We start from the raw sequence: 26,944 nt of genomic DNA, 5'->3' as shown, positions 1-26,944 counted from the left end.
CCCTTTGGATCAGCAGGGAGTACGCAGATGCAGATAGTGGATATTATACGACAATCGTCGTCGATCAGTGGAATAGCTAGATGCTGAGGAGCCTTCGAAGCATATGCCGAAATCGAGCCTCCATCCGAAGAAGGTAATGGTAACTGTTTGGTGGTCTATAGCTGGAGTTATCCACTATTCTTTTTTGGCACCTGGGGAAACGATAAATGCACAGAAATACTGTGCCCAATTTGAGGAAATGCACCAAAAATTGAGTATTCAATGGCCCAGATTAGTCAACAGAGATGGTGTGATACTTCTTCACGATAATGCACGACTTCATATCTCATCCACCAAATTCACCGGGCCTTTCGAAAACCGACCGAGGCCATCAATATTTCCTTCGACGGCTTTATCAACACCCGTCAATTGGACTTCTACGAAACTGGCATACATGCTGTTGTATCTCGCTGGAAGAAGTGTTTTGAATCGACTGGCATCTATTTTGATTAATTAAATTTTTTTAAGCTTTACACACGTTTCAAATATTACTACCAAATCGGCTATTTCATGTGCAACAACTTAATGCATTGATAGCGATGGCAGAGACAGCTCGTCAATTGCCACACTCAAGACGAGCGCCCTTTTTAGAAATCTTAACGATTATCGACTTCTTCTACTCGTTGGGAAAGATCTCCAATTTCAAAGATTTACAAGTGGAAGTAGCAGATCTGCAGAGCCTTCAGGTGTAACGATAAATACCTCTGCGGAGAGACCGTCGAGCCGTAGGCTTTACTTTGTTTGATTTCTCTTCTGCTTGGGGCAACAGTCCGTATCCGCATGTTATGTTGAGTAGCTATTTCATCCACAAGAGGAGGAATTTCACCGGATGTGATACGGTTAAGAGCCGCGGTGAAATGTTCTTTCCACCGCTTCAGTTGCTTGTCATCGTGGATGAGCAGTCGACCGTTAACGTCGTTTATAGGACCATCGAGCGATTTGCGACCACTCTTGTGATGCGGTGCACACTTCCCAAATCATTGCGTTCTGCTGAACTTCCCGGGATTTTGCTTGGTATCGGAGTTCGAACGCATTACGTCCGTCATCATTCACAGCGGTCAATAGGGCCTTCAATCCATTATATTCATCGAACTGATCTTATGAGACCACTTCTGGACGTGACCGACGACAGGCGTAGCAACTGAACTCATCAATATTCTCAGGCGTTTATGTCAGTGTATCTGCCGTTCCATCAGCAAGATAGTTCTCCCACTGTCGAGGCGCTGCCGGATCATACAAGCGGTCGAGGTTCAACTTATGGGGGATCACAGCACAACCCTGCGAGAAATGGTGGACACAATACGCAAGCAAATTTGAGCGATCATCAAATGGTGATCCCTTAGGCCGATGTCAACGTCGCTCTTGTTACGTACATCCAGGGGACAACTCTTAAATTTACTACTGAGCGCAAAGTGGTCCATGGAATTGTTCGTCCAGTGCCTGCCAGTTGAAATCTAACTAGCGTTATAGCAGGTTCTGTTCTCAAACAATGTGAGGCGGTGGAAGCGTTACGGTCGCCACGATAGTACTTCCTCATCACATTCCAGAGCCCATCTTGGGATTCAGATCGCTCATGACGATCTCAATGTCATCTTTAGGAAGCCCTGAACTGCGTGCCCATTTTTCTCCATTGTATCGGAAGTCTCCGTTGGTGCATAGTAGTGGTGCATAGTTCACCTTCTTCTTCCGTTCAAATTTGCTTGTCCCAACTATTGAGTACTGCCTGCGGTTTATATCGGTAAACTGGACATGTTGCAGTAGTCAGTCCATGCTTGTATGCAAGGATTTGATGAATCACCTTACATACAACATTATGCCTGTCCGGCGCCCTAGCAGTGTACTCAGAAACGAGATGGTCTAACGTCGAACCACACATTCTGTACTGGTCATTCTCAAGCCGCTCTTTCATTACTGGCTTTTTAAAAGTCTGCGTGGCGACCACGCCGTCCAGAATGGCACACATAAATCGATCCATCTCAGCAGAAAGTTCAATAGCACACAGCCATCTGTTCGGCGAATGGTTGCCAGAAACAATTCATGTTTTTACCGTGCATTGCCTTCGACATCATGCCTCTCAAAGGATTGAAAGATGGATACTTCAAGTTAAATAGAGTCAGCACAATCTGCCTTATAAACAACTGCATGCAAGAAACTCGCCTGCCCCATGCCTCCGATGTCACCAGGTAAGATCATGCACTGCACAGCAGGATTTGGGTGATACATTCAGAATTTGAACATAGTAGTCCATATCTGACGCTGGAAGTTTTCCAGATCGGTCTTCGTCCACGGCAATATTCCGAATAGATAATTCAGTGCGCTTATTTTATTCTTTCTCGAGGAATATGATTTCAGCACCAGGTTAACACGTTACAAAAATCCGGACAACAGAGCATCAAATCACCAACTCGAGCATGGGTTCCTTGCAGAATTTCTAGGGGCTTGTAGGTCACCAATACTTGCAAATGACTTGAATTCGATGCCCGTCTACACCAAATTCCATCCCAATATCATGTCTACATATCTACTATTCGCAATGGACTCCTAAGATTATCAGTACCAGTATACAACTGGACATCATCAAGTGTTAATCTCGCACTTAGCACTTAGGCCTATTAAATTGTAAAGCCACGTTCTTTCATACAAGGGGATTCAGCGCCATACCAAACCAAAGAAGGCTTAATCAGTCCGCTTGGCAAATGGCTGAGGTGTTAATACCATCCATGATAAGATGGTATGCCATCCTTCGAAGAATGTCGCCAAAAACTTTATAATTTCAGATCAATCGATATTGCAACTAAATATCATAGATTTGTTTAGTTTCTAGTTACCTGTGGTACAACTATCGAGCCGACGATGAGTTGTTCTTTGATTGAACTCGGCAGGCCTTCTCTTCCTCGGACAGAATATCGTTAGTGTCGAGGTGTGTATTGACCCCTCCACTAATAATGGACATTATGAACTTGTTAGCAAGCAAGCAATCAGTCTTGTATCTGCAAGGTTCTGTACCGCGTCCTTTCTCGGGATAATGTCGGTAATCCCTGCAGTGAGGAAGGGTGGAAATTCCGGCGGACGACTAATGACTTGGTTTATGGTTTGTGCTAACCGACTGTGTATACTGATGAACGTTTTCTATGAAAAATTCTGCAACCGATCCAGACTAGGGTCCTTCAGTTCCGCGACCTGCTTTTGGCTTGTCAAACTTTCTCTTCTTGTCTTTGACGGGGCGATGGTTGAGAGGATGGAACGTCAGTGTCCCAATTTCGCTGCTTTGGTTTCGAATCCCAGCCGCCATGGGTGCCTGTGTTCGCCTTGTGTTTGTCTCGCTGCTGTGAGCTTATTATTTATACAGCGTTTCGTGTGATGACAGTGAAACTGAAGCACAATTTGACTGTGTAGATATCCTATAATACACAAGGAGTGAACAGGAAACACTAAACCTTTTTTCGGTAACTTCCGCAAAAAATTGTGCCCGGTATAAAGACATGATGGGTGTCTCCGGCGGAATTCTCAGAAGGACACAATCTTATTATCAGAGAGTGTCCAATAGATAAACCCGTCACCTAGACAGTTATTGAACAAATATTCTGCACTTTATCCCACATGTTACCCACTTCCTAATGTCAAGTTATTTTCTTTGAGATCTCCTAATCGACATTCAAAACATTATATCCGCTGTATCCAGTTTACTTTTCACATAAATTTATATTTGCCTTTATAAGCTGCCAAAAGCAAACATTCTATAAATATTTGATGTTGTTTGCTCAATTGGTGTGAAAGTTGTTATCGCAAGCGTGCAATTGAATCAATAGACTTCCAATTGTTTATCTTATTGCATAGCGAATCTATAATTAGGGTTAAATATGAATTAATAGCTAATTTCATTCTATTTAAGTATGCAAATTAGAAGTGATATGCGAATGAAGCCGTGATTGCGATTTATTGGGAGGTACATAGAAGGCCGCATAACTAGACTATTCCTTGATTGCGGAGACTGGTAGACTGGTGGGTGGCCCTAATTTCATAGCAGACATTAATAGTGCTGAAAAGTCTAGCAACGCCTGGGCACGACTCCTTCCGTAAATATTACCTACATATCCAATTGTTGCGGTACAAGTACCGAAAAATTGATAGATTAAAATGTCAGCATTCAATTTGCCATTTCTAAATCAAGGAAAGATAAAAAAACATACAAATGCATCAGAGCTGAGAAAATGCAGTTAGCATGGTTCCAACGGATCGATTTATCTACTAAGCTTACAAATACAGATGATCAAACTCCTAAGATCAAGACTGCTGTGACAGACAGCTTTTCAACTTCGCAAATAGAGATCTCCCTCAGGTCCTCAAAGAATAGTTTACCTAGTGGCCATAGCCTGGCTCTAGCTTGAGCTAAGTAACCGCAAAGGAAGTGGCTGAGGGTTTCTCCCTTTTTTTCCGCAGCTTTGGTAATGCGAGTAGGGTATGTCAAGCCTGTTGTTATTAGGTGGTGAGACTTCGCCATGTGAGGTGCTGACTGTGCTCCCCGGGGTACTGCCAAAAGATGAGCTCCGTCCTATGACTGGGAACTCATACCTGACCATGACCGTGCCGTCCATACTATTCAATGCGCTCCTGCACTGTTCTATCCATGTGATGGATGTCGCCACTGAATATAAGGCCTTAATGGCCGCTTGGCTATCGGTCAGAATGGCCATGTTACGCTTGGGGCTGGGATCATGTGACAGTCATCGACAGGTCTCCAGTATCACCAGTACTCCCGCTTGGAATACACTGGATATTCGCATCCTAAGGAGACTCTACGACTCGACTACGTTGTGTGCATCTGAGAAAACTGTTACACCGACTTCACAGACCATCTTTGATCTGTTGGTGAAGAATACCCATAGCCTTGCAATACATTGCCGGTCCTCCATAGAGAAATCTCTCGTGAAGTTTGATTGGCGTGTGGCGTAGTCCGTAGCGAATGTGCCCAAGGTAGTTCATTTAGGATGTTACTATCGCCGTAAAACTTCAATGCACTGCAAGAACTACCTGAAAAAAAACCGGGGCAGTTTAAGAAAGCTTAACAGTTAAAATGAAAAAGTAGTTTTGCCACCCTCAATGAAGAGCGCTTTCCACAGAAACGCCGCAAAAACGACATTAAAAATGCTTTTGAAGAAATCGAAGACGAGGACGAGGATGAGGACGCGTAAGCGACGAACCCGATAGTGACCACAGACTGGGAGTCTCACACAGGCCATAACTCGAACAGGACGGTCAAAGGCGATGCAACGGGCGTCAACAACAAAATAGCTTCCTTCAGGAAGCAGAGTAGTCTACTGGTTAAGCTAAAGGAGGTCCTAAGTAAGAACAAGGCCCTGGAGGATTTAATCAGGAGCCTGCAATCGACCATTGTCTCGCTCGAGGCAACAAATAAATCATCGTATGGCGCCGCAGTCCCAAACAAAGACACTGTTTCACAACAGCATTGTAGAAACGGGCACCCTATACCACCCCTGTAATCAAACTTTTTAACAAGCAACTAACCTCAGCGCCACCCAAGCGTTCACAATAACTACCACAGGTTCCTCGGAGGAGAGAGGTGAGTTTCTAAATTTCTCCTATTGTTATTGTTGAGCCCGGGGAGGATTTCAGGGTTACCCAGACGGCATTGGAGCGTCACCAAGGACTTCGTGATAAAGAAATGAGCAGGCTTCATCCATCAAATACTCCTTAAAACCAAAGAGGACTACACTGACACAACAAAAAACCTTCTCAAGGAAAACAAGGCGAAGTTCTTCACGTACACCATCCTTTCGAATAAAATCACGTCACTCATTCGTGGTCTGGATCACACATACTCCGCGCAGGAGATTGCTGAGGATTTGAAAACCGAAGCTTTGCTGTCCGTCAAACCCTTCGTCACCTCGAAGGCCAAGCAAGAGGGCCGCAAACTGGGCCTGTGGCTAATCACCTTCAACATGTCCTTCGAGGTTCATGATCTCACTCTAATTAAGACGATAAACCGCACTTCGGTTCGCTTCGAGCGAATTATGAACAAACAAATATTGCAGAGTAATAATTGTTGCGGGCGGCACCGATGACACCTCCAGTAGCGATGCGTTAAATGTGCCGGCAAAGCCGGGCCAGGTGAGTGTGCCAAGACTTCCCACGAAAGTCTCAAGTGGCTAAAATGCTAAACTGACCACCCTGACAACTATTGTAAGTCAAAGTGCTACCGATGGAGAACGCCCAAAAGCGGGCCCCACCATCCCAGACCAACTTAAACTTTAATCTTTTCCCTACAGACAAGCACCATCCTAACCAAAGTCCCTGATATTTTACCGGAAACACCGCAATACTGGTCTTCGACAAATTCCTCGTAAATTAACTCTTTCTTCATGCCAATACCCTTAAGTTCTTAGAGGTTATCATCGCATCAATCGAAAACAAGAATCGAAGAGAAGCATCGGTCTCTTTACATTGCTATTCTGGATCTAAAGGAAACGTTTGACCGTGTGCCATACGAATTCATTTGGTATGCTCTACTACAGCACTTAGTGCCAGAAGAACTCGTGCGCTGGGTTCAATTGCTCTACCACGATCCGATAAGTAAAGTTGGAAGTATGGCGGGTGTATTAAAGCCGTTTCGTGTCTCTGTTGGTGTTCATCAACGAAGCGCCCTTTCACCACTCGTCGTTGTCCTTATTATGGACACTGTCACGCAGGACATCCGACGTCCAGCACCCTTTACACTGCATTATGCAGATGCGTTATGAAATTGCCGAAAACACAATGAGCGGCATCTTGCAGTAAGATGTAAAATTTCGCGTTGGACTAGTGGCGTGACGTGCATTGATTAGATCCAAAATGAGGATATTCGCGTTGTACCGATCGTGGAAAAATTGCAAGAGAGGCGTCTCGGGTATGGTCACATAATTTGCGCTAACGAGAATTCATTAAGTAGAGCATTCGGTGCAGACCCACGCGCCGCGACGTTTGGCATAATGAAAGGTAAGAGATCGAAATATTCGAAGGACCCTCCCCCCCTCGCACATTCCCGAGGCAGGCTAGCACAGAGGCGTACAAGAACGTATCGACGGAAAACTTCGACCGAATTTCAAAATTTGCGGGCGGACCCTCAAGATTTTTTAGGTTTTTGGGAGAGTTCTTCTCTCTGGGTCGCCTTTGGACACTCTGGACGGTAGTTTTACCATCGGCAATCCCATTTTGTCATTAAAGATTTTTCATTTGATACCCCACGTGACGATATTCGGTGAAGAAACTTTTACCCGTACCCCCAAGGACAAAGGGGCAGGGGTTATCATTGTGCATCTTTCGGCTAATGACGAGTGGTGTTGGTGTGTCAACGTCGCCTAGGTACTTTTCTTGTGTGTGTTTCTTCAGCTTATCCCAGCAGGAAACAAATACATCCGAAAGTTTGACCTTGGATACTTATACGTATTTTCTCCTCACTTCCTAGGAGAATATGTGCGTGTTTGCTTTCAACAAGCTTGCCATGGAGGAATTTTGAAGCATCAATCGCTCAGGGATTCCGTTAAGATCCATTACAGCTCGCAGCCATTGCTCCACTACCATTAATCCGAAATGGACCGGCACACACCAATGCACTGCATTTATGTGATGCACGCCCGCCATTATGTGTCGAATTTTTATCGCGCAACTTCTGTCATGGTCGAACGTGTGCAAGACTTTTCCGTCTCCATAAAATTTTAAAGATTGTGCTGATAGTTGAATCTCCTCCTCCCTCTTGCGCCTCCTTTTGTATATGTTGGGACGCCCCTTCTTAAACTCATCATGGAATTATGCATTACTTCATGCAATGGTGTTCATGCTATTCTCGATCAAGGCACTTAGGTCCAATCAGGTGAACTCTAAACTGGTATGGGAATGCTTTGAGAAACTGAATACACTTGGCTCGTCCAACAAGGTCTGGATACTCTGGATTCCAGACCATGCTCGATTGGGAGGCAACGCGGCAGCGGACGAACTAGCCCAGAAAGAAGCAGAGACGCCTTCAAACGGGCCAGAACCGTTCTGTGGAATCGGAAACGGTTTCATACCTATGACACTAAGAAATGAAGAGGAACGGTTGAGGGAACTATACTGGGCGAGCCTACCAGGGATGGAGCATTCCAGAGTGCTTATTGGGGAATACGAACCCATGCGCACAAAGGATTACTTAAACATCATCAAAAAGAACCTCCGAATCATAGTGGAAATTCTTACTGGTCATTGTCGGCTGAACTATCACCTAGGGAAGCTAGGGATATCTACGGACACTGCCTGCAGGCTTTGTGCGGAGTGTGATGGGAGAACATTTAATACCAGATGCAAAGTTGGAAGATCTGGAAGTAGGCAACATACTAAAGTTCCTAACAGTTATAGGTTTGCTTGAGATACAATGATTAATAGGTACACTATAAAGGGTAAAAGGGGCACGGTAGTTCTTTAAGGACGCGGTGCGACTTTCCCATAACAGAATAATAATAATGGTTTTCACAAATCCCGCTTTTCTACCAAATTTCGTATCAATAGGACTCATCGTTTCTGAGATAAAAGGTGTGATAGACAGACAGAGGGATAGTCGGAGGGACACAAAACTTTAAAAAATAAAGGAATATCTCCGCAATACTGAGAAGCAAGTGACTACAACCGAGAAGATAAAAGTTGGGTAGTCAAGCAGTGGAGCCAAGCTCAACGTTGGTCGACTGTAAAGGTTGCAACTAACCAAGATCCTTCATTAGAAGGGACCAGAAAAAGTACGTCTGAGATCAGTATATCAAACAGTAGGAAGGAAACAGGTCTTAGTAGCACAGACGCTAAGCTATCTGAAGGAAGGCCTGAAACCAAAGGCATGCAAACGCAAATCCTAACCAAAGAGGGATGAAGCTCAGTCAGTCATGGGCGAAGGGTAGGAGCCATTTGCAGGCATCCGACTGGCTATACTACCGAAATTATTTCATGACAAATACTCACTCCCAGGAAATGATCGAAAATTTTATCGCTAAGCAGATGTACAATAGCTGAAATGCAGAGCTGTTAACTGGTAAACACTTTCAAAAATGTCTTATATTGGTAGACTGCGCGGTGGTGGACATAGCAAAATGATTTAGTATCATATTCTCTAATTTGTTGGCTGGAAGGGAACAGAGCTGTCAACAACTTCTCAAAGCAGTAGTGATAGAGACGAAGGCAGGGAACGTAGGATCGTGGAGGGGAGTGGACCTACTCTACTCACCAAGATTGGTCTGAACATTGAAGCGACCAAAAGGCTGATGGCAAAAACGGTGGCTTGATACGCTGGGTGGGAATTTAAAAGCCTCGCGATTGCATCCTGATCAGGCTTTTGATAAAACAAAATGGCGCAACCGATCACGACGAACGAATTAAAAATAGAAATTACTACTGCGTCCGGAAGTTTCTAATTACTTGAAAGTGCATGACACATTGATGATCAGATAAACGATTTGGAATGCCATTATAACATGGCAGGTCAGTAACGAAACGATATTTTATAACTACGATCGTACTATTTTCGACTTTTTCCAAGCTCGACAATCTTGAAAGTAATACTTGAGGCTTGACCTCAAACACTATGAATTGTCCTAATTTAATTCAGAAAAATTTGTGAACAAAAGGTGTCAGTTTCTGCCATTTGTGCAGAATTCCTGCAACGTAAGCAGTTTATCTAATCTGGCATGGAACTTCCTGAAAATATTCACCTTTGTATGCTACGAAAAGATAGATAGGAAACAAAAATCCACTCCATATCTAGACTTCTTGAAAGGTCTAAAATTTCATATTATAGAACACAAGCTGTGTGAGCGCATCTGGTAAATACTATCTGCAGCTCAGAACGTTATCATTTTAATGGATTAATTTGGCTGAAGTATCAGCAATGGGATTTAAGCATTTGATGGATGGCGAAGCACCTTCTGTCGGCTGTGACCCTAAGACCGACTGCCACCAGCCTCAGTTACTTGCTACATACTATCAACCGCTGATATTCTCCGTATTATGGCTCTTAGTAAACGATCTGTAGAGACCAGAAAACGACAGTGACACTATTTTAAACGCTTACTGCACAGTACACTATTTTATCGGCGATTGCTTTGGGCACAGATAAGAACTCAGAATTCGGATTAGTTGAAAACTCGTCACCGTACCTTCTCGCGCTGAATATAGCACCGGCCGCACTGTGACCGCCTATCGCGACCAATTTTCTAAACTGCAGGTATTGCATGTCATAATGCACAATATATGATAGCTGTGTGAAAATGAAACAGATACGAGGTAGTGGGCACTAAAATAGTAACAATGTAAGCAAATTTGTTAGCAATAAATTTTAACGAAAACACATTACCTTATTCTCGAAACGTTCGATATAATTAACGCACTTATTCCTTGTAATTATTTTATGTGGTACAGTTGATTATGCACGGAAACTGCCCTTATCATCGAAGAGGAAAGATATAAAAATCTAAATGATAAATGGGTAATAGCGTATTTACAATTAAATTTTACAATGCACACTACATCACATGCCAAATTGAAAAGTGATAAGTTAAACAATTTTAGCGCTAAATCAGCCCCAAGAGCAATGAGTGTGGATATTCAGTCGCTTCCTGTTTCGGTTGATAATACTCAACTGAGCGATTCTGGGCCGACTAATAACAAACGACACATGCATTAAGTGGAATCCAAAATGTGTCCCCGCCCGATCACAATTAAAATAATTTCTCGATTCCGAAGATTAGATTGACTTTAATCACAATGTTGATAACTATGTTAACACCATCAACCAAATGGACGGTATTTTGGAAAACGAATCTGCTTATGATAAATTCAGACTAAGTTTTATCAGCAATTGAACGCGATGAAAAAAAATACTAGGAAATATTCCATGTCGAGCGTACCTATATACATGGAAATTAGTAGCGTTCAATTCCTCGATACAAGTGCTATTTATTGAGTTTTAACCCTCCTATGGCTAAGACAGAGCTCTTTGTTTTCGCAGTTGTATCAACCAACCAGACATGTTCTGGTAGTGATGCTTGATCAATGCGAACTATATGAACACTCTGGGAAATATACTCGAACACCCGCACTCCCCAGAAGATAAGAATCACCAGAGCTAACTCAATTAAAGATAAACTTCCGTATCTCGTTTACAAGGAAAAATCATGTAACACAAGCGCTTCTATTATCACAGCTACGACGATCCAAAAATGATGGAACTCGGGTTATAGACACACGTTTGGAAGCTTGTTTCTGATAAAAATTTATCACTGCCTATGAAAACATTATCCGAGCGAATGCTTGCTTTTCTGCGTTTAGACATTGATCGTTTTGGTTTACAATGATAAATACAAGATTCAAAAATTAGAGCAGATAAGAGATCACTAATCGACTGCAGAGCATAAGGGGAACCGCTTCGACTGTATGATTTCTTTCCATAAGAAGTGAACACTTTGAAAACATCTTAGACGACAAAATGCGTAACTAGCAGAGTTGCTATCTGACGTAATATCTCTTGTCCGAATTTATGATAAACACATTGCTGTACCATCACAGCACAGATGATCATCGGCGTGTAGTCAAGCAAACGATTACGAATTTAGAACCTTCCGAGGAACTAACAAGTGTCTAACATCCATAAAAGATACTTCGGTTAAAAGTGCAGTAAATGGAGAGCTGAAACCTCAGATGTATTTCTTAGCAAATGGTACAGAGCCATAGTAGGATGTCAAATACAGAGCCATAGTAGGGTGTCAAGTTGTCCATAAAAATGACCTAAAAGAAACGAGGATCGGCTGTCAAACACTTCAGAAGCTACAAAGGAACAACTGTCTTGAACTGCGAACGACCCCGAATAAGTATTTGGATTAATTGTGGCTCCTTCGACGATTACCTATCTTGTCGTGGTGAGGGAGCTCAATAAGGAAGATCCTCCCGAAAAGAGGAAGTGACACCTGAAGCCAAGTGGTACTCAAAAGTTCAAGCCAAGGTGTGACTACTGTGCCGAGGGCCGAATGGTCATAGGGATTAGATGTGGCCGTAAACGATGAACTCTGGGTACCAGGCGACCACCAGGTTCAACTAGCCTTGTCTCGGCAAAAAGGGGCTCTGTCGAGATCGACCAATTTTGCCCCGATAAAACTGAGGCCATGGCACCCAATTATGAAAAAATAAAAAAAAAAAAAACAAAAACGTAAACCTGTTAGGCAAACACAATTGAACCTCGATCGTGGCGATCCAACCACGAGTGAAGGGGTAACCCTAAGCTCGTCGATATAGATTCAGGTGGGAACCAATCTGATTGGGACCCAGTCCTCAACGAACGAGCCGAAGCAGGCCCCTTCTGTCAGCACTCCTGACCCCAGGCTCCAATCGGCGCCACCTGGTGAGGCTAAAGTCTTGCCCATGGATAAGCACCTGTCCACGGACAGCAAACAGCCTTCGGTCAAACCGCCTTCGGGCAAACCGCCTCCAGGCAACGCACAACCCAAAAGCTGTGCCAAGGTTGAGGAGAAAGGCTCATTCGGGGCACCTGCCGCTAAGGAGAAACCGAAGCAACAGCGGTCCTAGGACGATCCTAACTCTTCGACACAAAAGGCAACAAAGAGGGCTCGGCCGGCAACGACTAGGCCTTCATTTGCTATCGAAGCCGATGGATGGGTCCTGTATGACGACTCTAATCCATCCGGTTACGAAACTGAGCAGTGCGAACAGCTTAAGAGGAGGAGGACTGCATCCTCGCAAGGCATTAAGCTTCGCTTTGAGTGTATACTGTAAAATGTTACGGATAAACTTTGCCGACGAAGACACGAACGAGTGGCTCAGGCAGTACTGCTCCTCCCTTAACGATGTGTGAAAAGTGGTTCTGAGCTTCCATCGTTCAAAAAGTGCTTCATCTGGCTTCCAGAAGAAGAGCGGAATGGTGCTAGGGTTCTGGAACAACTTGGTGTACAGAATAACCTCAACACTTCAGCCTGGTTGCTGCTAGGCAGCAAAACAGGAGAAAGAGCCGATAGGCCGGGAACTTTTCTTACTATCGGCGTTCCCAAACCCGATGTTAAGAAGGTTCGGAAAAAATCGGCTCTACTACGGGCTAGGGGCCGTTACGTTACAAGTGCCGGCTCCTAAAACCATTGAAGGGGACGTACAACGCTCGGCATCTTCATCTGAAACCTAACTGAGGTGCCACATTTCCCAAATAAATTTGCAGCATTGTAAAGCCTCGACTGCACTTATCAGTCGTCGGATCAATAGCTGCAAGACATTTATATACCTCAAACAAGAACCCTGGGTTGCTAGTGCAGTAGTCATGGGCCTAAACTTCCAAAATGCCGACCTGTTGTATGCCAATGGAAGCGATCGACCCCGCTCCTGCATGGTAGTCTTAAAAGACTTCCAGGCTAATTTGGTTAACGACCTATATGATGGTGACACCACATCGGCTAAGCTAACCATAAAAAGTCAACAGGGAGATAAAGAGATACTATGGTGCTCTGCATATTTCCCCTATGACGCAGAAGACGTTCCCAGTGGAACATTCATCAGAGCTATCCAATATGCCAAAAGTAGAGGAATGGGGGCAATAGCAGGATGTGATGTCAACGCTCACCACATATGCTGGGGAAGTTCGAACATCAATGAAAGAGGATCGAGACTACTGGAGTATCGTTCTTCAACGTGATCAGGCGAGAGGTCATCGACATCACGGTGGCATCTCTTGACATCACAGCTCTGATCAGAGAGTGGAGAGTATCAAATGATATCACACTCTCGGATCACAGACGCACTGATTTTGTAATGGGCATGGATCCACCCACTCCATTTCGGAATCCGAGGAAGACAGATTGGGTGATGTATCAAATAGAATTGAGCGCCCGAGTCACGATCCCTGGGAAGTGCATCAAATCCATTGCTGGAATTGAGAAGACAACCCAGATGATCACAACTAGCATAAGAGAAACTTTCGAAGAAAGCTGTCCACTCAAAATGTCAAAGAAGGTAAAACACCATGATGGAATTCGGATGTGGCAAAACAGAGGAGAACGGCAAGGATGCTCCTCAATCGTCCCCTGAATTGTGATTCAGGGGCTTGCTGGAATCGCTATAAAAAGGCGCCGAAGGCTCTAAAGAAGAACATAAGGATAAACGATCATCATGGAGACGCTCCATGTCTCGTCTCGCATCCATGTGAACGTCTCTTCGCAAAAAGACTAAGTCTCTTGGAGCAACCTCACAGCTGAAGCGGATTCTGGTTAAATAACGTAGCCAGAAATTGGGTTATTTACGTTTACAGAACGGGAGGTACACAGAAACCGATGAAGAAACGGCAAACCATTTGCTTGAAGTACACTTCCCAGGCAGCATCCAAAATCTAGTCTCGGGGCCAATAGGTTCATACAGCCCTCAACCGAGAGACTGGAATCTGTCATGCAAAGTAGTATCTCTGGAGCGAGTAAAATGGGCATTTAACTCGTTCCATAGATACAAGTCTCCGAACTTGCTGATGGCATCATTCCTGCGGTAGTAGTAAAGGGAATGGATGCCCTGGGTCTACATATTTGGAATATATATCGCGCATGCCTAACACACGCTTATATTCCAATTCCAGGAGTATGGTTTTCACGTTGGCCGATCAACGGAGTGGTCAAACTGGCAGAGGAAGCAATTCCATGTATAAGTTCGGAGGGCCGTATTAAAAAATAATGTACTATCATTACCCTCTATATGAGGAGCGCTTTCCACTTAGCACAATGGCAGCGTATGATAAGATCCCTAAGCCAACTAAATGTGGCCACGTAATCATCAAGGACTATTCCGTGAATAGAAAGCTGCTCTATGAAACCGATGTAGGCCCAGTTGATTATTTGTTAACCGCCAGAATACCTCAAGGATCGATGCTGGGCTCATTACTCTGGAGCGTGATGTATGACCATGCGCTGTGCTTTGCGGACGGCATTACCATTGTTGTAGTAGACAAACACCTAGAGGATATTGTCTGGGCATATGATACATTGGTTTGGTTGGGTTGCATTGGGTATCATATGGACTAGAGTGGAATACAAATCTGATACTGTACTAATCAGCAGTTGCAAGCTAAAAGGAGTTCTAAGTTTTTTTATGAGCGCATGTCTAAGTCTTTCATCTAATACCACGGTGTTATGTTGGGTTATCGATGGACCTGCAAGGAACACTTGAGGTACGTGGTCGAGAAAGCAGAAGGCTGTTGCTAGCAAGAATGTGCTCATCTGTCTGTCTGTACACACCAGCATCAGTTTGGGCAAAGGCCGTTGCGCCAGGTTGCAGCAGTGTGTGGGATTCACACCCACTAAAACCACCCCCACTCTTCCGCCCCTCCCCGCGGGACCACCGTGAAGTATTACTTCGCGGGGGAGGCTCTGGTTCGCTATACCAGCTCGTCCATGTCACGTCTCCGTCGCGCCATCTTCCGAGCTCGATCCAATTCCAGGAGTTTTGTCTGCACCACGGCTACTGCCTCATTTACCGGCATCCAGTTTTCCTCCGACTTCAACATCTCTTCCACCAGCTTGGAGGGCTCGATGTCCGCCCCTAAGATGCTGCTCAACCACCTTTTCTGCTGCAGAAATCTGGGACAATGGAACAATGCTCCGGGTGCTCGAGTGTAGCACCGCATTCAGGACAGTTGGGAGACTCGTCCAACTCGAAGCGATGCAAGTACTTCCTATAGCCACCGTGGCCCGTAAGGAACTGTGTCAGGTGGTAATTCAATTCTCCGTGCTTTCGGTTGACCCATTTCTCGATACACGGGATCAATGTATGGGTCCACCTGCCCTTGTCGGAGTTATCCCATCGTTGTTGCCACTTGCCACACAACTCTCTCCTGATGGCTTTTCGGAAATCCGCATTCACCTCGGCTGGATTTGCCTTCCGTTTTTCGTAGAGCCAGTGTGCCTCGCTCGCTAGAAGATCTATAATGATCATTCCTGCGATAACACACACTGCCTCCGTCGACGCCGTCCTAAATACGCTGCACACCCTTAGCGGAATTGGCCGGTATGCTGAACATATCTTCCTCCGGTTGACAGCGTGGTTCAACGCTCCTGCCCAGACGGGCCGCGTATAGCAGGATCGACCTCACCACTCCCGCGATGAGAAGCCTGCGACTATACTTCGGCCCTCCCACGTTAGGCATCATCCTTGCAAGGGATGAGCTGGCATTTGCTGCCTTCTCTCGCGCATAATCCAAGTATTCCTTGAAACTCAGCTTGGCATCGATCATTACCCTCTGGTATTTGACAACCGATTTTGAGACGACCTCACGATTACCAACCTGGATGGTAACCATGTTGTTCTTCCTACGGTTGGTAATGAGGACCGCCTCCGTCTTTTCGTCCGCCAGGTCCAGCTTGGCCATTCGTTACTATGACTTGATGGTATCAATGGCTTCATTTGCATAAAGCTCCACGTCCTCGGGATGCTTTACAATTGCAACCACCGCCAAGTCGTCCGCAAAACCAATCAGCGTTGTCTAGTCCGGCACGCGAAGGCCAAGCACTCCGTCGTACATTATGTTCCACAGCAGCGATCCCAATACAGAACCTTGAGGCACACCTGCTGTCACAATGTACTCCTTCGGCCCGTCGTCCATCTCGTACCAGAGAAGTCTGTCCGAAAAGTAACTCTCGATGAGCCGAGCCAAGTAGCTAGGAACACCCATTTTGGCTAAAGCGCCCTTAATCCAGCCCCAGTTGGCTGACTTAAAAGCATTTTTGACGTCCAGCGTCACCAGAGCACAGCATTTGCCCATAGCCATTGCATTTCGAGCCAATTCCACGACTTTTGCTACTGCATCGACCGTAGAACGGGCTCGCCGAAACCCATATTGCCGCTCTGAAAGATCACCAGCAAGCTCGATAAACGGGAGCAGCCTGTTGTATATCACCCTCTCCAACATCTTCCCCATGGTGTCTAAGAGACAAATAGGGCGATATGAAGAGGGCACGCCGGGTGGTTTTCGGGGCTTCGGTAGCAACACCAGCTTCTGCCTCTTCCACTGGGCGGGAAACACTCCTTCCGCCATGCACGATTCGAATGTGCTTGCGAACCACCTTGGTCTGGCCTTGACCGTCACCTTCAAAGCCCTGTTGTCCCCAATACGTCTGCAGATTTCCCAAAGTTCCTCTTCGGTAACATCAGGGATCGAGAAGACGTCCTGCTGAGCTGCCAGTTGGGGTTCTCTTTCGTCCTCCTCCTGCTGCGGGAAAAGAGTTGTAATTATTTGCAACAAGAGCTGTGGGCATGTTACCTGAGGTGATTTTCGCCCGCGGATCTTCTTCATTACAACTTGGTAGGCTGTACCCCACGGATTCGTATTAGCCTCCATGCAGAGCTTCTGATAGCATTCCCGCTTGCTTCTCCGAATGGCCTTCTTAAGGTTGCTTCGCAGATCCCTGTATTCCTCCTCACGCTCCTGGTGCTCCCCTTGTCCTGTGAGAAAGTCTTCTCGCTCGGAGACAAGAGGATCTCAAGGCAGCGATCTCCGTGTTCCACCAGTAGTTTGGCCTCTTGCCGTGGTGCAAACGTCGTCGTGGCATCGTAGCGTCGCATGCTTCGTTTACACGCTGAGACAGCTGTGTGACCCTTTCCACCGCTGTTCCATCTGGATCATGGGCTTCCTCCAATGCGGCCAGGAATGTCTCCTCGTCGAAAGCTCCGATAGACCAGCCAACCGCCTTAGCCTTTCCACCTCCAGAGCGTCGTTGGCTGCTTCCCCGGTTCCCAATGCGGAGGAAGATGGCCTGGTGGTCACTGTGGATGTAGTGCTCACTCACTTGCCAAGCCGTCTCCCTCACCAGTGAAGTGCTAACAAATGTCAGGTCAACGATCGAACCCGACCCTCTTCCTCGAAAGGTGGGCACGCATCCAACGTTGGCCAGCACGATGTCCAGCTCCGCAAATGACTCCAACAGAATTTGACCTCTGGTGTTCGTCGATCGGCTTCCCCACTCCAGGGCCCACGCGTTGAAATCGCCCGCAATGATTTTAGGGCTGCGGTCTCTAGCGTCCGACACCAGACTGTCTAACATCTCCTCATAGTGTACTAAGGTTTCACTAAGAGGAGCGTAGCAGCTGTAAATATGGACACCGTTGACCTTCGCCCTTATAAAACCGGCTGGCGGGGGGGCCATGACTTCCTGAATGACCTGTCTTGGTCAGGCGTGTAGGAGACAATAATCCTTAGTATATCATCTGAACGTTCCAAGTCGCAGGAATTATCCTCATTGATATTTTGGTTGAGGAGATTCGAAAATTGTACAACTGGAAAGCACGCAGTGATCATAATGCCGAGGATCGACGACGGGAAGGGAGAACGCGTACACACAGGGTGTAACAGAAAGTTGGGATAATTCTCACAAGGAGAAGTGGACGTACATGGTGATTCGCAACATCCTGCTTTGGATAATGCGCAGCCATGGAGATATCCAGTATCACTTGACTAAGTTTCTGACTGGGCACGGCGGATTCCGCAGATATTTACATCGTTTTGGACATGACGATCCTCCATTCTGTACTGAATGTCTAAACGAATACGAGGACACGGAGCACATACACTTCGTGTGCCCGAACTTTCCTAGTGAGAGGAGACAACTTGAACCTCTTTTGGGGCCACCCGTGGAGACGATCATTCGGAACATGCTCGAATCTCAAGAAGTGTTGAATGCGGTTGATGGCACCATATGCTGTATTCAGCAGAAGCTTCGATGGTTAGAGCGCTTACGATAAGGTGGCCTTTTTCATGGAAATTTCGATGCCCGACATTAATTTGTGAATATATACATACATAATAATAATATTAGAGAAGTCCAAATCCAAGAGCCATCACTACAAAGGCTGTTGCATCAGATTATATTTGTATTACTCCTGTTCCCTCTTTATGTAGAGTACAGGGCATCCAATCAGTCCTAAGTTTCAATGAGACCGTGCTTCAGTTTCATTATCATCGCACCTGATGCTGTGCAAGTGATAAGCGGAGCAACATGAATACGAATAAAAAGATCCATGACGACCGGGATTCGTACTCGGGGTAATGAGATCAGAACCTGACGCGCAACCATTTCGATCACCGTCATCGTCTTCTTTGCTCTGTTGTGGATTCCAAGACTTACACGGAAGCCTTGGTTGCTATTGACAAGGTTACGAGATCTATTCTACATATGGACATATTCGAACTTTGAAGTCCTTCAAAAGTATAATACTCCCCAAGAGCGATCTTTTTTGCTCTGAAGGATTCGAAGCCCTTATTCGCTTGCGGTTCATGGTGGTGTCGCATATGCACCCATCACTGGTAAGAGAATACGGGTGCAATTCTTCCCTCGTGTTTGCATTACTTTGGCTTGAAGATGTGTTTACTTTGTTCCCAAGATTGATCAATATAATAAAAGAACAAACTTGTAGATTCAAAGTTGACAAAGTTTCAAAATTGATTACAAATATTACAAAATGAAATTTAATTGCTACTCATATCCAAAAAGTAGAAATGAGATTACCCTTAGTGCCTCATGTTTTCTTGATAATCAATTATTCAGCTGTTCTGGGTAGTTAGCATAAATATATATGATACCAATAACTATACTACGCTGAAAAGAGATCATCTAGATAAGGAGTGATGTTCTATATCAGTAGTCACTATAAAAACCTTCAGCACCACAAGCCAACGCATGTTAAACACAAAAAATTACATGGTCTGGTGAGTATCAATCAACTTTTGCACTATGTCATTAAACACTCCAACTGTTTCACTGGAGCATGCTCTCAATGATGTGCATCCAAGTTGCACAATCTAAACTTTTGTTTTTAGGGGGCCATTGAAGTGGTCCATTTCTAAAGCGTTTTCACTGCAACTGATTGAATATCTCCAGGTCATACAGATCGATAACCTTTCGCATATTTCGTAATGGAACTGAGAATATTTTCTTATATATTTAGTAATAAATATTTGTTTGTTGAACTGTTAAAAATAAAAATAAAACAAACAATAATAACTTACAGGAGGATGATCCAAAGGTATATGGCAAGAAATAGAGAGACTTTGTTCGAATTGGCGCGAGTTAGTTTTGTGGCGTTGACTAGCCCGTCATCTTTGGTTTATTTTTGTTATTTGCTGTTTAGAAATAATATCTGAAATGGAAGAAAAAAAGGATTAATATGATGGACATTTTTGTTGAGAGAAGAAATCATTTTTATTATTTAGTATGGCCGTTCGATTCCCCAATCCTGAGAACAATATCTTGCTCGGAAAACAAGCACAATAGCTTCTTCCCTTGATTGAAAAAAATGCATTTATTTGGCGGTATGAATTCGTTCATAAACTAACAAACACTCTTAAGCTTCACCTATGAAAGCTAATCCTCAGTTGACTAGGCGTTCCAGAAGGGAATCACTCATGACCGATCTCAACCCTGATGGCACTTCAACAAACATATTCACCAATTTTCTTCGGTCGTCCTTCTAGACCGATATCTCTCTGTGACTTCTGGAGGATACTCAAAGGTAGGAAGAGCAGTAACCCAAGTGCCCAAGAAGAACGTGGTGCCTCCAAGAAACGATGTATTCACATTAACTTTCTGGTCGTAATGTAGTAGGCGAATGTTTCAAGGACTTGGTCGGAGAAGTGGCTTCGGCCGTGAAGTCTCAGCAGCGGTTATCTGATACCATGGTAATCGTAGTAGCCCTTCGGGTTCACATGACTAAGAAAAATTCTTGGCGCATGTGTTCTCAGCCAGTTGAGGAGACAGTTCGTGCAAATCATCGGCTAAAAAATCATAAGTCGCCAGGATCCAATGAAATTACAGCCGAATTGGTTAAATATGGAGGCGACCAGTTACACGAAGTGGTTCATCAACTTTTGCTCAAGGTATGGGACAGCGAATCAATGCCCGACGATTGGCAACAAGGCATTATCTGTCTTATACATAAAAAGGGAGATATCACACAGTGCAGCAATTATAGAGGTATCACGTTGCTGAGTACCATCTATAAGATATTCTCCTGTATCTTGCTAGGCCGGATAGCCCCATACGCTCAGAACATCATTGGTCCATACCAAAGAGGCTCCACTCCAGGCAAATCAGCGACAGATCAAATTTTCTCTCTGCGGCAAGCGATGGAAAAACTATTGGAATATGGACAACAGTTGCACCATCTATTCATCGACTTTAAAGCCGCCTATGATAGCATAGCCAGGGTAAAACTGTACACGGCCATGAGAGAATTCGGTATCCCGATGAAATTAATAAGACTGACTAGGCTGACCCTGACCAATGTGCGAGGCCAGATAAAAGCAACAGGATCACTCTCGTTGTTGATGTCGAATGTTCAACAACGGTCTACGACAAGGGGCTGCCCTATCATGCGTCCTCTTTAACCTGGCCTTTGTGAAAGTGATCCGAAGGTAAATGCAAGAGGTACGATCCTCTTTAAGTCTACCCAACAACGGGCCTATGCTGACGATATCGACATCGTGGGAAAAACCACCCGAGACGTTCAAACTGCCTCCATCCAGATCGAGCAGGCGGTGATCATCGCGAGATCTCGAGTTGCACATCAATGAAGGCAAGACAAAGTATATGGTGGCAGCGTCAGCACCGAAAACCAACCAACCAACAACATCAAACCGCATTGGTCAACTTTGGGACCGTTGATAATTTCTCCTATCTAGGGTCGAAAATCACAACCGATAACACCTACGACGATGAAATCCGCGCACGGTTGTTGTCAGCCAACAGAGCCTATTTCAGCTTACGAAAACTGTTCCGCTCGAAACGTCTCACCATAGGGTCAAAGCTCTTACTGTACAAGACAATGATCTTGCCAGTCCTCATATATTCCTCGGAGACTTGGGTTCTTAGCAAGAAGAATTCTTGGCCGCATTCGAGAGAAGAATCCTCCGAAGAATTTTTGGCCCTGTACATGACGATGGACGATTCCGTAGCCTACACAATGACGAAATCTATGACCGATACCATGACCGTCCGGTTGTGGATAAAATCCGGTTCAATAGGTTACGGTGGGCGGGTCACTTAATCCGTATGGATGAGAATGATCCAGCCCAGAAAGTCTATAAGGGCAATATCTGTGGTAGAAAAAGAAGACGAGGCAGACCCTGCCTAAGATGGAGCGGCGTAGGCCAGGACCCCAGACAGCTTTTAGGGATATCGAATTGGTAGACCTCGGCGCAAAACCGGGATGTTTGGAGTTCCTTACTAAGGCAGGCCTAGACCGGATACCGGTTGTTGCGACGTTGATGATGATGATGTGTTCTCAGCCCAGTAGGAGTATCATGGAAGCTGTGTTATGTCCACATCGCGCACAGAGCTCTTCGAGCCTCAAGCGTAGAGTCGCACTGTACAGGTCAAGTACCGTTTCCTTAGTTCAGTAGAGGCTCTAGGTAAGTCGTGCATCCGCAAATGTGAATGCTTCGTGTGCGAGGTGTCAAAGGACAAAAATCGAAATATAGTTTGATGGTTTTTTACTATTTGGTATTAATAAGAGGACCTTAGACAATGCTTAAATCTGAATGTACCATTGTTTATAGTTTTTATTAAATCGGTAAAAATGGTGAAAGTCAAGAAATTTTTTTAAATAAGCGTTCCACCTTATCTTTCGTGTGAAATGCCTCATATTTTGAACAGAAGCCCGTCTCTGAGTATGGACAATACTCGGCAGAAGGTGCCGTCTACTCACAGTTCTCACTTGGTGGACACCACCATGAAAAGACAAGTCGGGAAGTTTTGAAAGGTTTTTTGTATTTCTTTTATAAAGACATTTGGCTGTGCATTTGTTCCATTTGTACCCAGCACCTGGGATATGCATATATTGCTTGAGAATATCCACTTTCGGGTGATTCATTTGATACCCCACATGATTATATTTGGTGAAAAAAAATGTACACCCCCGTTTTGCATGTATGGAGATTCCCCTTAAATTCGACATAGAAGGATGTAACTCACTGTATGCGTGAGCGTTCACATTTCCTACCTTTCCATGAAATTTGGTGTCAATTGCTATTGTTTTAAACAAAACGCAGACAAGAGTATCACTCCCACCGCGGTAAATTGTGTACCATGTTTTCCAGACCTCAATCCTCGTGACCCAGAGATTTGATTTAAAATCGTGGAGGCAAGTTTTGTGAGGTATAACATAAAAGACCTACAACAGCAATATTTACAAGTTATTGCTATGCAGCCATTGCGACATTTCACCGAAGTCCGCGATATAATTGCAGAATACGAGACAGACAGTTCATATAACCGCTTACGCGAGGAATTAATAAAGCGGTTGTGTGCCAGCCAGAAGGAGAAAATGATACAGCACATGGAGAACTCATATATGGGTAATGAGAAGGCCTCCCAGTTCCTCCGCCGTCTCTCTGCGGTACAATAATTCTGGAGCCGCTGATGAGAAGTCGATGGTTAAGATGCCTGTCGGCTGCTCTTCAGTCGATTATGGCGACGATGGATCAGCCACTACAAACTGCAGCAGACGTAGCTGATAAGGTCTACGGCACACTTCCGTCAAATATGGCGAAAAAAATCCTCGCCTTCAGTAGCGAAGATCGTCCAGCAATTATTAAATCAGCTTGCAGCGCTGCGAATGGAACTATACACGGTCAAACAGGAATCCCATGGACTTTGGGAAATGCCATCGGGTTGTGACAAACGGCCCCGTTTCATCATCTTGAAGCCGCCTGTTTATGTTCGACAAAAATACAAGAACCCGGTTCCTCATAGACAAACGTGCCGATATATGCATTTATTCGCGCTCAAAATTCCAAGGACCAGTGATCGCAAGTGATCAATCGTTACTCGCAAGGTGTCGGACAATTGAAACCCAACATAGCTTATGGCAAGCTCTTCTTTCGAACAATGTGCAACGTGACGAGGCATGTGGAAACAGCAGAAATTTACAAGGCTACCACCTACTATACTCTATTTTTGATAGCCAAAGCTCAGTCCTTCTTCACTTTTCGATAGTAGAACATTTTCGAAATTTGCAGGTTGTTAGCCCATAAATTTCTATTTAGTCGCCTCTTACGACCTCTTAAGACTTTAAGTGTTTTCTTTCTCAGTTCGTGCGTCGCTAAGATCAGCCACGCCTGGGAGGGTAAAGGTAAAGTGCGGTTCGGAGTCGGGGATGCAAAGGTGAAAGTGCTCCGCTCCGCAAAACCAGACAACGACCTGGATCCGGTGGACGCCGCCAACGAGCTATTGAAGGAAATGAGGATTGACGGTCCGACGGGGAGGTTACCGAACCTTTTCTGTGCTCGAACCTGAGTTCCAGCGACCTAGCCGTGCTCAAACTGAAACAGGCGGGGGCAAAGAACGTGTATATTTCCTCGCCTTACATGGCTCACAGCCGATGAACTCCGTCAGAAGAACTACAACTTTGACCACCACTATAGCACCAAAGAAAGCCAACCTGTTAATAGGTTGCGACCCCAATTCAAGGCATTCGCTTTGGGACAACTCGGAAATCAACGAAAGAGGTGAGTATTTCTTTATTTTAATAATTAATATAAATCTAACGGTATGTAACAGGGGCATTACACCAACCTTTCATTTTCTCAGCTCGGAGAACTATGACGGTTGGAAAGAGGTCCTTGATATCACCCTACTAACCGACAATGGGATTCCTACGGTGGAGAACTGGGGAGTGTCTGACCAGGGATGGTTCTGAGATCATAGTTCGATACTTTTCAGTCTATATCTCTGCACAGAGGCCTCCAAACCTTTAAGATACCCCAGGGGGATCGACTGGAGGAAATTTGTTCAAGTTATCAAAAACAAACTCTTCAGTGCACAAATTGGTAGGATTGGGCTCTAGAAAAGTTGTTTGATACTGACTTTAAAGTCTCGTACCTTGCTGAATACACCAAGCCAGCCACTGTGGTGGAATGAAGACCTGCCCAGCCTCGGGAAGTTGATCAGGGAGATCCTCAACATGTGCTACAGACACAAATATTGGCAGCCATGCAAGGACTGCCTGAAGAAATACAAGTCGGCCATCAAGACTGCCAAGAGACGGTCCTGATTGGACTATTGTCGGAACATTGAAAGCACCAGCAAATCTCCAAGGCTCAGTAAAATTATTTTTTAGAAATTTGAAAGGCTCCTGGACGGAATCTTTTGGTGAAACCTTGGAGCTGTTAGTTCAGACACTTCCCTGCCAAAGAAGAGAACTGTGAGTTAGAACTTTGCTTGGAGGATATGCAGTCGTTCCAGCCGAGATTATCAAATCGGCAATCACCGTCTGTCCAAAGACAAGAAAGCTGCCAACCAAAAGCCAGGAGAAGAAAAGACGAGGAAGCGAAAAAGGACTAGACCGTGGGCTCTGCTCATTAAGCCGACGGAAGGTAAGACATTTGCGGAAGTCCTTAGTGAAATCCGCTACAGGACGAAACCCGAAGACAACGGAGCAGAGGTATTTTCCATATGGAAAACAAGGAGTGGCGGCGTTCTCGTCGAACTGGGCAAAAACACGACTAACAAGAGTACGTTCTGCGAAGGGGTCAAGGGGCTATTGGGGGAGAAGACTCTTGTTTCCAGCCTAGAGCCCATGTCCTCTCTAGAAATCCGGGATATTGACTGCCTCAGAGAAAAGGTCGAAGTAGAGGAGGCGCTAAAACGTGAATGCCCAGATGTAACCAATGCCCGGGTAGGTATCACCTCTGTAAATACTCGAGGCCAAAAGCTCGCCGTGGTGGAAGTCCCTGAGCAATATGCGAGGAAACTCCTTAGCAACGGGAAAATCAAAATCGGATGGGTAGTATGCAGGGTGCGAAGGCGGATAGTCCCCACCAAGTGCTACAGGTGTTTGGACTAAGGACACACATCAGCAGCGTGAAAGGACCGGACAAGAGGACAGCATTCCGAAGATGCGGCCAAGTGGGTCATCAAGCGAAGACCTGCAATGAAAGCGAGAGTTGCAGTTGCGAGTTCTGCAGAAATCGTGGCGCGTCTGGTGAAAGCGTCGCACACACTGCGGGCTCGGGACGGTGTCCGATCTTCAGGGCGGAATTGGAGAGGGCGAGGGTGTGAACGGCATGATGCGCATTCTGCAAATTAACGTGCACTGGAGTGCAACGCTCACCAGTTGCTAGCACAGTTCGCTGCGGAAGTAAATGCTGATCTAGTGTTGATTAGCGAGCAACATCGAAACAAGGAAACATCCTCATGGCATCTCGACTTATCGGGCACCGCTGCCATCTGGGTTCGGGACGACGTTCGACTTTGTGTTCTTGCCGAAGGCCGGGGACGCGGTTTAGGGATAACGTGTTTTAGCGTTTACCTAACGCTGAACGAGACGATGCCGGACTTTCGGCGCCGGCTTGATACTCTGGAGGACGCCGTTTTAAGCACGGAGGGACGAATCCTGGTAGACGGCGATTTTAATGTCAGGGCTCTTGAATGGGGCATGCCTCAGTCAGACTCCAGAGGGAAACGGATTCTGGAAATGGCGGCGAGAACCGGTCTCGTAGTTTTAAACACCGGATCCACGCCAACGTTTCGGCGCCCAGGCTGTAAAGGAAGCATTCCTTACATCTTTTGTATCGGAATCTCTGGTATCATCGGTGGACGGCTGGCGAGTCCTAGAAAACTTCTCGGAAAGTGATCACCAGTACATCACGTTCGAAGTGGTTGACGCTACTTTCCAGCGAGCACCAACGCGACGCTCCCCCTGCCTGTGGAATGTCGCGAGGGTGAACATCGGGGACTTCGTCGAAGCTCTTAGAGCAGGCAGGGCCGCACTGGAGTGCACTCCGGGGGATGCTAGTGTCGCAGCTGACACCGTCGTAAATTCAGTGATGAACCTGATAACGATGGCGTGTGAAGCTTCCATGCCCCGG

At 45.4% G+C, this 26,944-nt stretch overlaps 1 protein-coding gene across 10 annotated transcripts in view; it reads right to left on the bottom strand.

Annotated features, from left to right (window-relative positions):
- LOC119650994 (glycoprotein-N-acetylgalactosamine 3-beta-galactosyltransferase 1-like) overlaps positions 1–26,944 on the bottom strand; it is a 43,112-nt gene that overhangs the window by 14,434 nt on the left and 1,734 nt on the right. Inside the window, exons 2-4 of one of the 10 annotated variants that reach the window (XM_038054267.1) lie at positions 20,087–20,217; positions 10,406–10,522; positions 10,209–10,345 (exon numbers count right to left, since the gene is read on the bottom strand). The gene's annotated coding sequence lies outside the window, so the exon portion shown is untranslated. Of the gene's footprint in view, positions 1–10,208; positions 10,346–10,405; positions 10,914–10,958; positions 11,104–20,086; positions 20,218–26,944 lie in introns of those variants that run through there. The other 9 variants (XM_038054265.1, XM_038054271.1, XM_038054266.1 and 6 more) reach the window with 9 other exon arrangements.

Source organism: Hermetia illucens, chromosome 3 (assembly GCF_905115235.1).
Source record: "Hermetia illucens chromosome 3, iHerIll2.2.curated.20191125, whole genome shotgun sequence".
NCBI classification, from domain to species: Eukaryota; Metazoa; Arthropoda; class Insecta; order Diptera; family Stratiomyidae; genus Hermetia; species Hermetia illucens.
The sequence above is the reverse complement of the archived record's forward strand: the minus strand, read 5'-3'. Positions and strand labels throughout refer to the sequence as shown.